At 36.7% G+C, this 14090-nt stretch overlaps 1 protein-coding gene across 3 annotated transcripts in view; it reads right to left on the bottom strand.

Moving 5' to 3' along the window:
• FANCC (FA complementation group C) overlaps positions 1-14090 on the bottom strand; it is a 306859-nt gene that overhangs the window by 66197 nt on the left and 226572 nt on the right. The window lies entirely within an intron of this gene.

The raw sequence follows: 14090 nt of genomic DNA, 5'->3' as shown, positions 1-14090 counted from the left end.
ATTCTGTTCTGGTTGAATGTTTATTTCTTCCTTCTGCTCCAAATTGTTGATTTGAGTCCCAGTTTCCTTCCTGTCTCTGTTGGTTCCCTGTACATTTTTCTTTATTTCACTTTGCATAACCTTCACTCATTCCTCTGTTTTGCAACCATACTCAATCATTTTTGTGAGCATCTTGATTACCAGTGTTTTGAATTGTACAGCTGATAGGTTGGCTATTTCCTCATTGCTGCGTTCTATTTTTTGGAGCTTTGATCTGTTCCTTCAATAGGGCCATATATCTTTGTCTTGGTGCACCTGTTATGTAGTGAGGGGTGGAACTTTACATATTTGCCAGTGTGGGCAACCCACATCACCGCATTGTGATGCTGGGTGTAGGGGAGGGGTCCAAGAGGAAACAATGCTGCTTGCTTAACTCCCTGTTTTTTTCAGTCACTTTTCCTACAACCCAAAAGCAAATTGGGGCCTTCTGGCACTGATTACCAGGTGGATGGGTTTGTGTACATTCTAGGACCCTGTGGGTCTCTCCAATGAACTCTCCTGTGAGGCTGGGAATTTCTCCCACTGTCACCTCAACCCCTACAGGTGTTTTCAGTCAGAGGCTTTGCGGTTTTATTTACCTGGACTGAAACCCTGGGTTACACAGTCTGTCTTCCTCCAGTTGTTTCTTCTAGTTTGTCCACTTGCAAATGTGGGACTGCTTGGTCCACCAGCCACAGTCTTGTCACCCCTGTCCTCCAGGCACGGCCTTGTCATGAGTCCTCTCTGCCCCAGATGCCCGTCTCCGCCCCTCCTATCAGTCTGGGTGAATGTTTCTTCTTTAACACCTTGGTTGTGGGACTTCCATACAGTTTGACTTTCTGGCAGTTCTGGTTATGTTTGTTTTTAAATTTGTTGTTGTCTTTCTTTTGGTTGTGCGAGGAAGCAAAGTATATCTACCTATGCCTCCATCTTGGCTGGAAGTCCCTCAACTTTTAGATGCAATAACAGTATTGCAGTTATATGTATTTTTAATATATGATATAGAGAGTTCCAGTCTCCTGTTCTACATGTAAGGGGCTTGGAAATCACCACTCTGTTCTAACAAGAAGTAAAAGGAGAACAGACTGAAAATTCAACAATTCTCTGACATCCTCATGAGAGGAAAAGACACAAGGCAAACCTTGGTCCCCAAGATCAGCAAGACAGACAAATGAATACAGAGAACAATGGCTTACTGGAGCAGAGATTCAGAAGTAGAAATCACCAGATGAACCAGTTCCAGGGAAGAGAAACTTGGATTTACTCTGACAGTTAAAGACTCCAGGGGGATTCAGATTGTGAGATTTATCTCCAGAAGCTAGAACAGGTTTTCTCAGTAAATAATGGAGAAAAATCCACTCCTGCTTTAAGCAGAAAGAGGGGAGAAATAAAACTATTTTTAAATAGAGCACACTGTTCTTTTTAATATGGCCTGCCCTCAGGAGAAACTAGTTAACAGAAGCCTAACCTACTAGGGTATTATCAGTGCCTAACAGACCATGGGGGAGGGAAATAACGAATTCCAGGTGGTGCTAAGCATCCTAGGGGCGGGACTAATAAACCCTTGTGAGGTTCACACTCCAGAGGCATAAACTCACTATAAGACTGAGACCTAGTCACAGGACTGTATAAAACTTTCCCTCCCCCCACCTCACCCCTACATTACAAAAAACTTATTTACAGCAGTTCTGTTTACCTAGTCAATCATGTTTAGCTATTCAGAAAAAAAATCACAAGGCCTACCAAAAGGAAAATAAAAACACAATTTGAAGAGAGCAGCCCAAGAATCAAAACCACACACAGCAGAGATGTTGGAATTATCAGACTGGAAATTAAAAACAACTATGATTATTTTTTGGACACTCTACATACTGTTCTCCATAGTGGCTGGGGAACACAATTTACATTCCTGACAATAGTGCACAAGGTTTTCCTTTTCTCCACATCCTTTCCAACACTGATTATTTCTTGTTTTTTTTTTTGATAATAGCACTCTAACAGGTACCAGGTGATATCTCATTGCAGTTTTGATTTGCATTTCCTTAAAAATTAGTCATTTTGAACAGTTTTTCATGTGCCTGTTGGCCATCTGTATGTCTTCTTTTGGATTAATGTCTATTTAGATCCTCTGCCAATTTTTCAATTGGGTTATTTGTCTTTTTGTTGTTGACTTGTATGAGTTGAAAACAGTAAGAAAATTCCTCAATAAATTAAGAATAGAACTATCACATGATCCAGTAATTCTATTTCTGGACACTTATCTGAAGAATATGAAAAAAAACTAATTTGAAAAGATATATGTACCACTATGTTCACTGAAATATTACTTATAGTAGTCAAGATATGAAAACAACCGAAGTGTCCATCAATGGATGAATGGCTAAAGAAGATGTGACACACACACACACATATATACACACACAATGGAATATTATTCATCCATAAAAAAGAAGAAAGTCTTTCCATTTGTGACAACATGGATGGACTTTAGGGTTTATGCTAAGTGAAATAAGGGCCATATATCTCAGACAGAGAAAGACAAATACCATATGATTTCACTTATATGTGTAATCAAAAAACAAAATAAATAAATGGACAAACAAAAAACAAAAACCAACTCAGAGAGAACAGACTGGTGGTTATGAGGGGAAGGGGACTAGAAGTGAATAAAATGGGTAAAGATGATCAAATATACGGTACTGATGGTACTAGACTTATGGTGGTGATCACTAGTGTAGTGATATATAAATATCAAATAATAATGCTATGTAACTGAAACATATGTTAGCTACTTATTTTATCTTTCAGAAAAAAGGAAAATGAGTAACTCCCTCATAAGACTGTGATGAAGCTGTAATGAGACCTTTAGAATACCTCCTGGAACACAGAAAATAATCAATAAATGTTAGCTGTGATTATTTTTTAAAAAACACTATGATTAATATGAAAAGAGCTCTTATGAATAGAACAGACAGCATGCAAAAACAGATGAGTAATGTAAGGAGAACGATGAAAATCCTAAGAAAAAACCCCACTCCTCCCCCAAAATACTACAGAAAGAAAACACAGTAGCAGAAATGAAGAATGCTTTTAATGGACTTATTAGTACCTGACTGAGGAAAGACTCTCAGACCTAGAGGATTTATCAGTGGAAATCCTGAAAACCAAAGAGCAAGAGAACAAACACTGAAAAAACAAAACAAAACAAAACAAAATATTCAAGGAATGTAGACAGACAACTACACAGATGTAAATACATGTAATGGGCATAACAGAAGAAGAAAGAGAAAGGAACAGAAGAAATATTTAAAACAATAATAACTGAGAATTTTCCCAAATAAATCTCAGATACCAAATCACAGTTCCAAGAAGCTAATGGGACACCAAGCAGGTTAAATGCCAAAACACTATACCTAGGCATACCATTGTGAAACAAACAAAAAAATCAAAGATAAAGATAATCCTGAAAGAAAATGGAGGAAAAAGAACATCTTACTTATAGAGGAACAAAGAAAAAATTGTATCCAACTTCTCAGAAACCAAACAAGCAAGAAAAGAGTAGAATGCAATATTTGCAGTGTTGAGGAAAGTGGGGGAAAGTGCCATTTAGAATTCTGTATCCTTCAAAACTTGTAATTCAAACATGAAGGAGAAACAAAGATTTTCTCACACTAACAAAAACTGAAAGGGCTTGTTGCCAGTAGACTTGTCTTGTAAGAAATGTTAAAAGAAGTTCTTTAGAGAGAAGGAAAATAATAAACTGGCACTTCCTAACTCATTCTATGAGGCCAGAATTACACTAATACCAAAAGCAGACAAAGACATTACAAGAAAATAAAAGACCATTATCTCTCATTAACATAGATGCAAAAAATCCTCACCAAAAAATTAGTGACCCCAATCCCACAATGAATTAAAAGCATTATATACCATGACCAAGTAGCATTTGTTTCAGGTGATCCACCTTTAGAAAATCAATTAATGTAGCCCATCAACAGGCTAAATATGTGCACGCACGCACGCGCACACACACACACACACACACACACACACACACACACACACGGTATCAATAGACGTAGAAAAAGCATTGGATAAAAACCAATTCCATTCAATATAAAAAGACTCTCAGTAAACTAGGACTGGAGAGGAACTTCTTCAAGTTGACAAAAGAATAGCAACAGAAAACCTAAAGCTCATAGCACATTTAATAGTGAAAAACTTGAAGCTTCGATATTAGAATCAGATACAGGCAAAGATGTTCCCCTGAACCAGGCTTTTCTACACCATACTAAAAGTCTAGCTAATGCAATAAGAACAGAAAAGGAAATCAAAGATATACAGATTGGGAAGAATGAAATAAAACTGTCTTTGTTCATTAATGACATGATCACCTATGTAGAAAATCCAAGTGAGATGTCAAACACCTGGAACTAATAAGCCATTAGAGCAAAACGGCAGGATACAAAGTTGGAAAACAAAGTCAATCACTCTCCTATGTACCAACAAGGAAGAAGTGGAATTTGAAATTAAAAACATAAATGAGATACTTAGGTAGAAATCTACCCAAATATGTATAAAATATACATGAGGAAACTACAAAACTCTCATGAATAAAATCAAAGAAAAATTAAATAAATAGAGAAATATTCACGGATTGGAAGATTCAATATTGTCAAGATGTCAGTTCTCCTCAATTTGACCTGCAGATTCAATGCTGTCTCAACCCAAATCCTAGAAAGCTATTCTGTGAGTATCAACAAACTGGTTCTAAAGTTTATGTGGAAAAGCAAAAGACCCAGATTAGTCAACACAATGTTGAAGGAGAAGAACAAAGTTGGAGGACTGATACTGTGTGACTACAAGATTTACTGTAAAGCTATGATACCCAAGACATTGTGGTAATGACAAATAGGTCGTGGAAGAGAGTGAGAAAGTCCAAAAATAAACCCAAATAAAAATAGTCAACTATTTTTAACAAAGGAGCAATGGTAATACAATGGAGTAAAGATTATCTTCTTAACCCATGGTATTGGGACAATTGGCTATCCTTATGCAAGAAAAAAAATGAATCTAGACATAGACCTTATACCCTTCTCAAAAATTATTTCAAAATGGATGCTAAACTTAAATTTAAAATACAAAAACTATAAAAGCCCTAGAAGATACCATAGGAGAAAACCTAGATAATCCTGAATTTGGTGATTATTTTTTGATAGTTTTTTTAAAAGTATATTTTATTGATTATGCTATTACAGTTGTCCCATTTTTGGTGATTACTTTTTTATGAAAGAAAGAATTGGTAAGATAGACCAATCAAAAAGGAAAACAGAGGATAGTACCTCATGCTTGAATCCTGCTGTGGTAGACTAAACTCTGTCCACTTGAGTGGGGGCCTAGGATGAGTCCCTTATATTCAGAAGATACTCAGATATTTTTGAATGAGTGAATTAACTGATAAACAAAAATGAACTTCCAGACAAGACGGAGGTGTAGGTAGACACACTGTGCCTTCTCACACAACCAAAAGGACAATGATGAATTTAAAAACAAAAAACAACCAGAACTGACAGAAAATTGAACTGTATGGAAGTCCAACAACCAAGGAGTTAAAGAAGAACTATTCATCCAGACCAGTAGGAGGGGTGGAGATGGACAGCCAGCTGGAGAGGACTAGTGGCAAGGCAGTGGCTGGAGGACTGGGTGAGGTGGTGGCTTGCAGAGTGGGCGGTCCCACATTCAAGCGCAGATAAATCAGGAGAAACAATTGGGGAGCAAGACAGACCATGCAACCTAAGGTTCCAGCGCAGGGAAATAAAGCCTCAAACCTCTGACTGAAAACACCTGTGGGGGTTGAGACAGTGGGAGAAACTCCCAGCCTCACGGGGGAGTTCACTGGAGAAACCCACAGGGTCCTAGAACAAGCACAAACCCATCCACCTGGAAATCAGCACCAGAAAGGCCCAATTTGACTGTGGGAAGCGGGGGAAGTAACTGAAAACCAGCAGAGTGGAGCAAGCGGCACTGTTCCCTCTCAGACCCCTCCCCCACATACAGCATCACACTGCATACAGCAGCTATATGGGTTGCCCCAGCCTGGTGAACACCTAAGGCTCCACTGCTTACTACGTAATAGGTGTGCTGAGACAAAAAAAAAAAAATGGCCCAAATGAAAGAACAGTTCAAAGCTCCAGAAAAAATACAACTAAGCAATGAAGAGGTAACCAACGTATCTCTTCAGATACACAGTTCAAAACACTGGTTATCAGGATGCCCCAAGAACTCACTAAGTACTTCAACAGCATAAAAAAGACCCAGGCAGCAATGAAGGTTGCATTATGTGAAATAAAGAAAAATCTACAGGGAACCAACAGTGACAGGACAGAAATGAGGACTCAAATCAACAGTTTAGAGCAAAAGGAAAAAATAAACATTCAACCAGAACAGAATGAAGAAACAAGAATTCAAAAAAATGAGGAGAGGATCTGGAACCTCCAAGTGAACTTTAAGTGTTCCAACATCTAAATCGTAGGGGTGCCAGCAGGAGAAGAACAGCAGCAAGAAATTGAAAACTTATTTGAACAAATAATGAAGGAAAACTTCCCCTATCTGGTGAAAGAAATAGACTTCCAGGAAGTCCAGGAAGCTCAGAGAGTCCCAAAGAAGTTGGACCCAAGGGGTAACACACCAAGGCACATCTTCATTGTATTACCCAAGATTCAAGATAAGGAGAGAATCTTAAAAGCAGCAAGAGAAAAGGAGACAGTTACCTACAAAAAGAGTTTCCATTAGACTCTCAGCTGATTTCTCAAAAGAAACCTTGCAGGCAAGAAGGGGCTAGAAAGAAGTATTCCAAGTCCTGAAAAGCAAGGACCTACCTCCAAGATTACTCTATCCAGCAAAGCAATCATTTAGAAGTGAAGGACAGAGAAAGTGCTTCCCAGATAAGGTCAAGTTAAAGGGGTTCATCATCACCCAGCCCTTATTATATGAAATGTTAAAGAGACTTATCTAAGAAAAAGAAGACCAAAAATATGAACAGTAAAATGACAACAAACTCACAGCTATTAACAACTGAATGTAAAAAAAAAACCCCAAAATAAACTAAGCAAACAACTAAAACAGGAACAGAATCACAGAAATGGAGATCACATGGAGGGTTATCAGTAGGGGAGTGTGGGTGGAGAGAGGGGGAAAAGGTACAGGGAAAAAGAAGCATAAATGCTAGGTAGAAAATAGACAGGGGGAGGTTAAGAATAGTATAGGATATGTAGAAGCCGAAGAACTTCTATGTACCACCCATGGACATGAACTGAAGGGGGAGAATGCAGGTGGGAAGGGGTGTACAGGGTGGAGAGGCATAAAGCGGGGGAAATGGGACAACTGTAATTAGCATACGCAATAAAATATATTTAAAAAATTAAAAAAGGAAAAACAGAAAGAAAGCACAAATGAAAGTATAAATACAAGAGGATACATTATAACTGATACCACACAAATATAAGTGATCATAAAGAAATTATAATGAAAAATTATACACCAAACAAACTGGACAACCAAGACGAAATGAGTAAGTTCATAGAGACACACAACCTACCAAGACTGAATAATAAAGAAAAAGAAAATCTGAACAGACCGTTTACTAGCAAGGAGGTTGAAACACTAATCAAAAACTCCCAACAAAAAAAGTCCAGCCAGATGATTTCACTGGTGAATTCTCCCACATTTTTAAAAGACGATTTAAGAGAGAATTAACTTTCCTCAGTCTTCCAAAAACAGAGGACACTTCCAAACTCATTTTACAAAAGGGCATCACAACCAGAATACAAAAACTAGATAGGACACTACAGGAAAGATAATTACAGGTCAATGTCCCTGATAAATATTGATGCAAAAATTCCCAACAAAATATTAGCAAACCAAATATAACAATGGATTAAAAGAATCACACACCATGACTATAATATTGTGATTTACAATAATAATAAAGATATATTTGGTCTTCAATGCTGTTCCTAGCACAATGCTTCTAAAACCCTTGGAATTTTCTAAGTGATGAGAGTGGTCAAGGCATCTCCTGTTATGTTAATCAGGTGACTTTTGGATTTCACCTAGAGGTGTCGGCTGGTTGTCAGGAGAGCCAACTATGTGACTAGAGGGTCTGAACTTCCAGTCCTATCCCCCCTGATTTCCAGGAGGGAGGAAGGGCCAGAGGTTGAATCAATTATCAATGGCCAAGAATTTAATCAATTATGCCTATTAATGAAGTGTCAGTAAAAATCCAAAAGGATGAGGTTCAGAGAGCTTCTGGGTTGGTGAACACTTGGAGATGTGGGGAGAATACCACACCTGGAGAGGTGCCTGTACTGTTTCCCCATGTATCTCTTCCATGTGATTGTTCCTGGGGTATATCCTTTTATAATAAACAGGTAAACTCTGAAGTAATATATTTCTCTATGTTGTATGAGCCATTGTAGCAAATTAACCAAACAGAAAGTGGGGTTGTGGAAATCTCTGATTTATAATTAGTCAGTCAGAAGCATAAGTAACCACCTAGACTTGTGACTGGAATCCTGAGTTGTAGGGGGTCACTGGAACCTCCAATTTATATCCGGTTGGTCAGAAGTGCAGATAACAATCTGGGCTTACAATTGGAATCCGAAGTGGAGGGCAGTCTTGCAGAACTGAGCCATTTACCTGTGGAATCTAATGCTATCTCCATGTAGATGGTGTCATACTGAATTGAATTCTTGGACACCCTGTGGGTGTCTGAAAATTGCTTGATGTGAGGAAGCCTACATGTACACACACACAAACTGGGTCCAGGAACCTAATTTAATAACCAATTGGGATTTATTCCTAACATACAAGGATGGTTCAACACCTGCAAATCAATCAATATGATACACATTAACAAAATGAAGGATAAGCCCTGGCCAGGTGGCTCAGTTGGTTGAAGTCTCATCCTATACACCAAGAGGTTATAGGTTCAATTCCCAGTCAGGGCACATACCTAGGTTGCAGGTTTGATACCTGGTCAGGGAGCATACAAGAAGCAACCAATTGATGTTTCTCTCTCACATCAATGTTTCTCTCCCCACCCTCTTTCCTCTCTCTAAAATCAACAAAAACATATTCTCGAGGAGGATTTTTAAAAAAAGGATAAAAAGTCACATCATTTCAACAGAAGCAGCAAAAAAGCATTGAACAAAATTCAACATCCATTCATGATAAAAATTCTCAACAAAGTGGGTCTAGAGGAAATGTACTTCAACATAATAAAGGCTACATATGAAAGCTGACATCAAAGTCAATGATGAAAACTGAAAGCTTTTCTTCAAAGTTCAGGAACGAAGCACAGATGCCCACTCTCACCACTTTTATTCATCATATTACTGGAAGTCCTAGCTGGAGCAATTAGGTAAGAGAACTAAAAGTCATTCAGTTGTAAAAGGGAGAAGTAAAACTGTAGATGACAGGATTATTATATATATTAACACTAAAGACTCCACCAAAAGTCTGTTACAACTAATAAATTTAGTAAGTTGCAGGTAGAAAATCAATACACAAAAAATAGTTGTGCTTTTACACATTAACAATAAACTATTTGAAAAATAAATGAACAAAAATCCCATTTGCAATTTCATCAAAAAGAATAATATACCTAGGAATAGGTTTAACCAAGGAGGTAAATGATCTGTCCACTGAAAACTATGACACTGATGAAAAAAACTGATAAACAGATAGATGGAAAGACAGACCATGCTCCTGTATTGGAAAAATTAATGTTGTAAAATGTCCATACTACCCCAAACAATCTACAGATTCAATGCAATTCCTATCAAAACCTAACTTAACTTTTCACAGAAACAGAAAAAAATAACTGTAAAATTTGTATGGAACCATAGAAGACCCCAAAAGCCAAGGCAATCTTGAGAAAAAAGAACAATGCTAGAGGCAGATACTTCCTGATTTCAAATTATATTATAAACCTGTAGTAATCAAACCTGATGGGACTGGCATAAAAACACACACATAGATCAATGGAACAGAACAGAGAGCCAAGAAATAAACTTACACATAAATGGTTAATTAAATCACAAAAGAAAGCTTAGCTTATCTTATGGGAAAAAGACAGTTGCTTCAATAAATGGTACTGACAAAACTGAACAGCCCATGCAAAATGAAAATGGACCCATACCTTATACCATACACAAAATTCAACTCAAAATGGATTAAAGAACTATCTGATAATGTGTTAATATTCAAATATATCAAGAACTCATGTAACTCAACTGAAAAAAGACCAATTTGTTTTTTAAAATGGGCAGAGTAACTGAGTAAATATTTCTCCAAAGAAAACATTCAAATAAATGCCCAATAGGTACATGAAAGGTGCTGAACATAACTTATCACCAGGGAAATGCAATCACCTCACACCTATTAGATGACCATTTAATAAGTGTCATGAAAAAGACAAGAAATAACAAATGCTGGGGAAAATGTAGAAAAGCAAATCCTTGTGCACAGTTGGTGCAGCTACTATGGAAAAAAGCATGGAAGTTCCTCAAAAATTAAAAACAGAACTACCATATGATCCAAAAATCCCGCTTCTGGGTAAATATATCCAAAGGAAGTGAAAATAAGATATCAAAAATATATCTGCACTCCACATTTATTGCAGCATTTTTCACAATAGTCAAGATATGGAAACAACCTAAGTTTGGATGAATGAATGGCTCAGAAGATGTGAGACTGAGACACACACACACACACAATGGACTATCATTCAGACACACGAGAGAAGAAATCCGTTCACTTGTGACAATATTGATAGACCTTGAGGGCAATATGCTAAGTGAAACAAGGCAGACACAGAAACAAAAATACTGTATGATTATTACTTTATGTGGACGCTAAAAAAGCTGAATTCATAAAAACAGAGATTACAATGATGGTTACCTAGAACAAGGGGGTGGGAAAAAATGGAGAGATGTTGGTCAGAGTATACAAACTTCCATAGTAAGATGAATAAGTTCAAGGGATCTAATGTACAGCATGGTGATTATAGTTAATGATACTGTATTAGCTAATCTATGGTAGTAGTCATTTTGCAATATAAAAATGTATCAAAATAACTCACTGTAAATCTTAAACTTATACAATGTTATATGCCAATTACATCTCAATAAAGCTGGAAAAAAGATGTAAAAAAATAAAATTCTGACATTTTCTTTTGTTTCTACATGAAAACATAGTGAGAGGGATACTTTGTTAAGTGTTTTTTGGAATAATATTTAGAAATTTTTGAAGAATTTAAAAATTTCATCCAGATTATTTTAGGTATATACAAGGTATGTCCAGAAGGTATCCGGCCATGTAATATGAAAAATAGAGACGTTTATTGAAAGAGATACAAGATATAAGAAACACTGTACATAGGAAAATGATACCTCAGTCCCCTTCAAAGTAGGCACCTTGGAACCTCACACAGTTCTCCTAATCATCATCAGCTGCCCCACTGTATTTTCCTGGATCTCATAAATGGTCTGAAATCTCTCCCCTTTCAAAGGTGATTTTGGCTTTGGGAAAAGCTAGAAGTTGCAGGGAGCCAAATCTGGGCTGTAGTGGGGCTGAGTCACCTGGGTGATTTGATGTTTCACCAAAAAAATCTACATGAGACATGACGCATGAGCAGGTGTGTTGTTCTGATGAAGCTGTCAATCACCAGTTGCCCATAGCTGCAGACCTCTGAGTCATTTGAATAGTTTCTGCAGAGGGATAGTCAAGCTTAATGCAAAATTTGATGCAGATTCTTTGCTCTACTTGCTCAGTCATTTTGAATGTCACTGCCACTCAGTATACATGCTCATTCAACATCGTCTACTGCCTCCCCACTGACTGGGACAGTGAAGTCATCATTGACCACACATGCACATTCCAGTCCACTGTCCTTGGCTGCCAGGTTACATGGATGTTGTGCAAACCATTCTCGTTATATTAACAATGGCTGGACTTTTTCCATATCAACCATATATATATATATATATATACACACACATAAATTTGTTTATACATAAATTTTTTAATATGGATATATAAAGCATTAAAAATTTTTTAAAGAATTTAATATTCAGATAAAATTTATATTTTCTTTTAGTTAAGAAATCAAAGCCCTGGCTGGCATAGCTCAGTGGATTGAGCACGGGCTGTGAACCAAAATGTCACAGGTTCGATTCCCAGTCAGGGTACATGCCTGGGTTGCAGGCCATGACCCCCAGCAACCCCACATTGATGTTTCTGTCTCTCTCTTTCTCCCTCCCTCCTTCCCTCTCTAAAAAGTAAAATAAAATAAAATCTAAAAAAAAAAAAGAAAAGAAATCAGTGGCTTTACAAAAGAGAATTAAAAGATTTACTTTCTCATCTCATAGATGTTTCATTGGGAAAAGATGAAACCATTATATATCAGATTTCTCTGGCTCATGAGTAGGAAATATCTACTCTGAAGGAATTGGGCTAAACTCTAAATGAAAAGCAGTATGAGGAAAGTAATTTTACCCTTGGCTTTATAGATGTTAATAATTTGCTTTATTGTGTCTTATTCAATAGAATGTTTTCAGTTACTATTATAGTGCTAGTTAATTGTAGCAACAACCTGAGACCAATCATTCAGTCTAAACAAAAAGGATTCAAATACTTCAAATGTACATGTGATGAATTAGTATTTCATCAACAGAACTGCACTTCTGCCTGAAAATGTAATTTTTAGATATGGCTGGACTAATTGGGTTGCTTATATTCATCTGGATCAACACCAAGAAAAGGAGTTCTTTTAGGTGAACTTGGAGATATACACATGTGATACAAAAATACTTAAGTGTTGAATAACTATTTTGAATGGCATGTTTTTTTTCTTAGAACAGCTGGGCTGATGTTTGCATTGTAGCTCAGAAGCAACAATGGAAATGCTGCTGTACTTAGCACAGACTAAAGCAGGGAGAGTGGTCACTGTATCCTTCATGACTACATACTCCCAGTAAAAACACTGCCAGTTTCACATAAAAGTGTATTTGACAAAACAATATAAAATATTAGTTTTATTAAGTTTTATCCTTGAGAATACTTTTTATTAAAAAATTCTGTGTGGTAAAACGAATAGTGTGCATAAAACATTTCTGTTACACAACAAAAAAGAAATGATGTTGTCTGAAGGGAAAGCACCTGTGCAACTGTTTGAGCTGCGAGAATTGGCCACTTTTTAAAATGGAAACCTAAAAGAATGACTGGCAGGCAAACAATGGTATTCAGACTTGAGTATTTGACTCATATTTGCTCAAAAATTAATGAAGTGACTCTAGTACTTCAAGTACAATAGGCAGTATTTGAAACCAATGATAAATTTGAGTTTTTAAGTAGAAAGTAGAATCTTGGAAAATTTGTTTTCACCAACATGAGCTTAACAGCTTCACAATACTTAAATACAACACTGCTGATGAAGTTGGCGGTGAAAGGAATTAATTAATGTTAGGTTTGTTACTATAAAATAAAGTACTATGTCAATGTTTGGAAGATCTGCATAACAACCAATCAGTATTTTCCAAAAGAACCATGAACAGGGCTACAAAGTCCTGCTTGGACAAAAGACCCATTAAAAGTGCAAGATACCCCAGTAAGTTTTAATGTATCAGTATGAAAAGCTCAGTGATGTAATTTCATATTCTACATCACAACTAACTATAAAAAAACCACAGTTTTCAAAATTTGATGAGGTATGCAAAAACAATATCTACAATCACCTGAGATGGCTATTAAAAATACTCCTGCCTTTTCCAACTACATATCTGTGTGGGGCTAGATTTTCTTCATATACTTCAACCAAGACAACTATTGCACCAGACTGAATACAGAAATATATATGAGAACCAGCTATCTTCTTTTAAGTCAGACAATAAAACAGATTTACAAAAAATGTAAAAAACCTGCCACTCTTGCTAAATAATCTTTTTAACATGTAATCAATTTATTGTTATTTTTAAAAGTAGTAAAATATGTTTATTTCTTTGTTGGGAGTT

Source organism: Phyllostomus hastatus, unplaced genomic scaffold, assembly GCF_019186645.2.
Source record: "Phyllostomus hastatus isolate PE091 unplaced genomic scaffold, TTU_PhHast_1.1 phas_contig_312, whole genome shotgun sequence".
NCBI lineage: Eukaryota > Metazoa > Chordata > Mammalia > Chiroptera > Phyllostomidae > Phyllostomus > Phyllostomus hastatus.
Note: the sequence above shows the minus strand (reverse complement) of the source record. Positions and strands in the feature narration are given on the sequence as shown.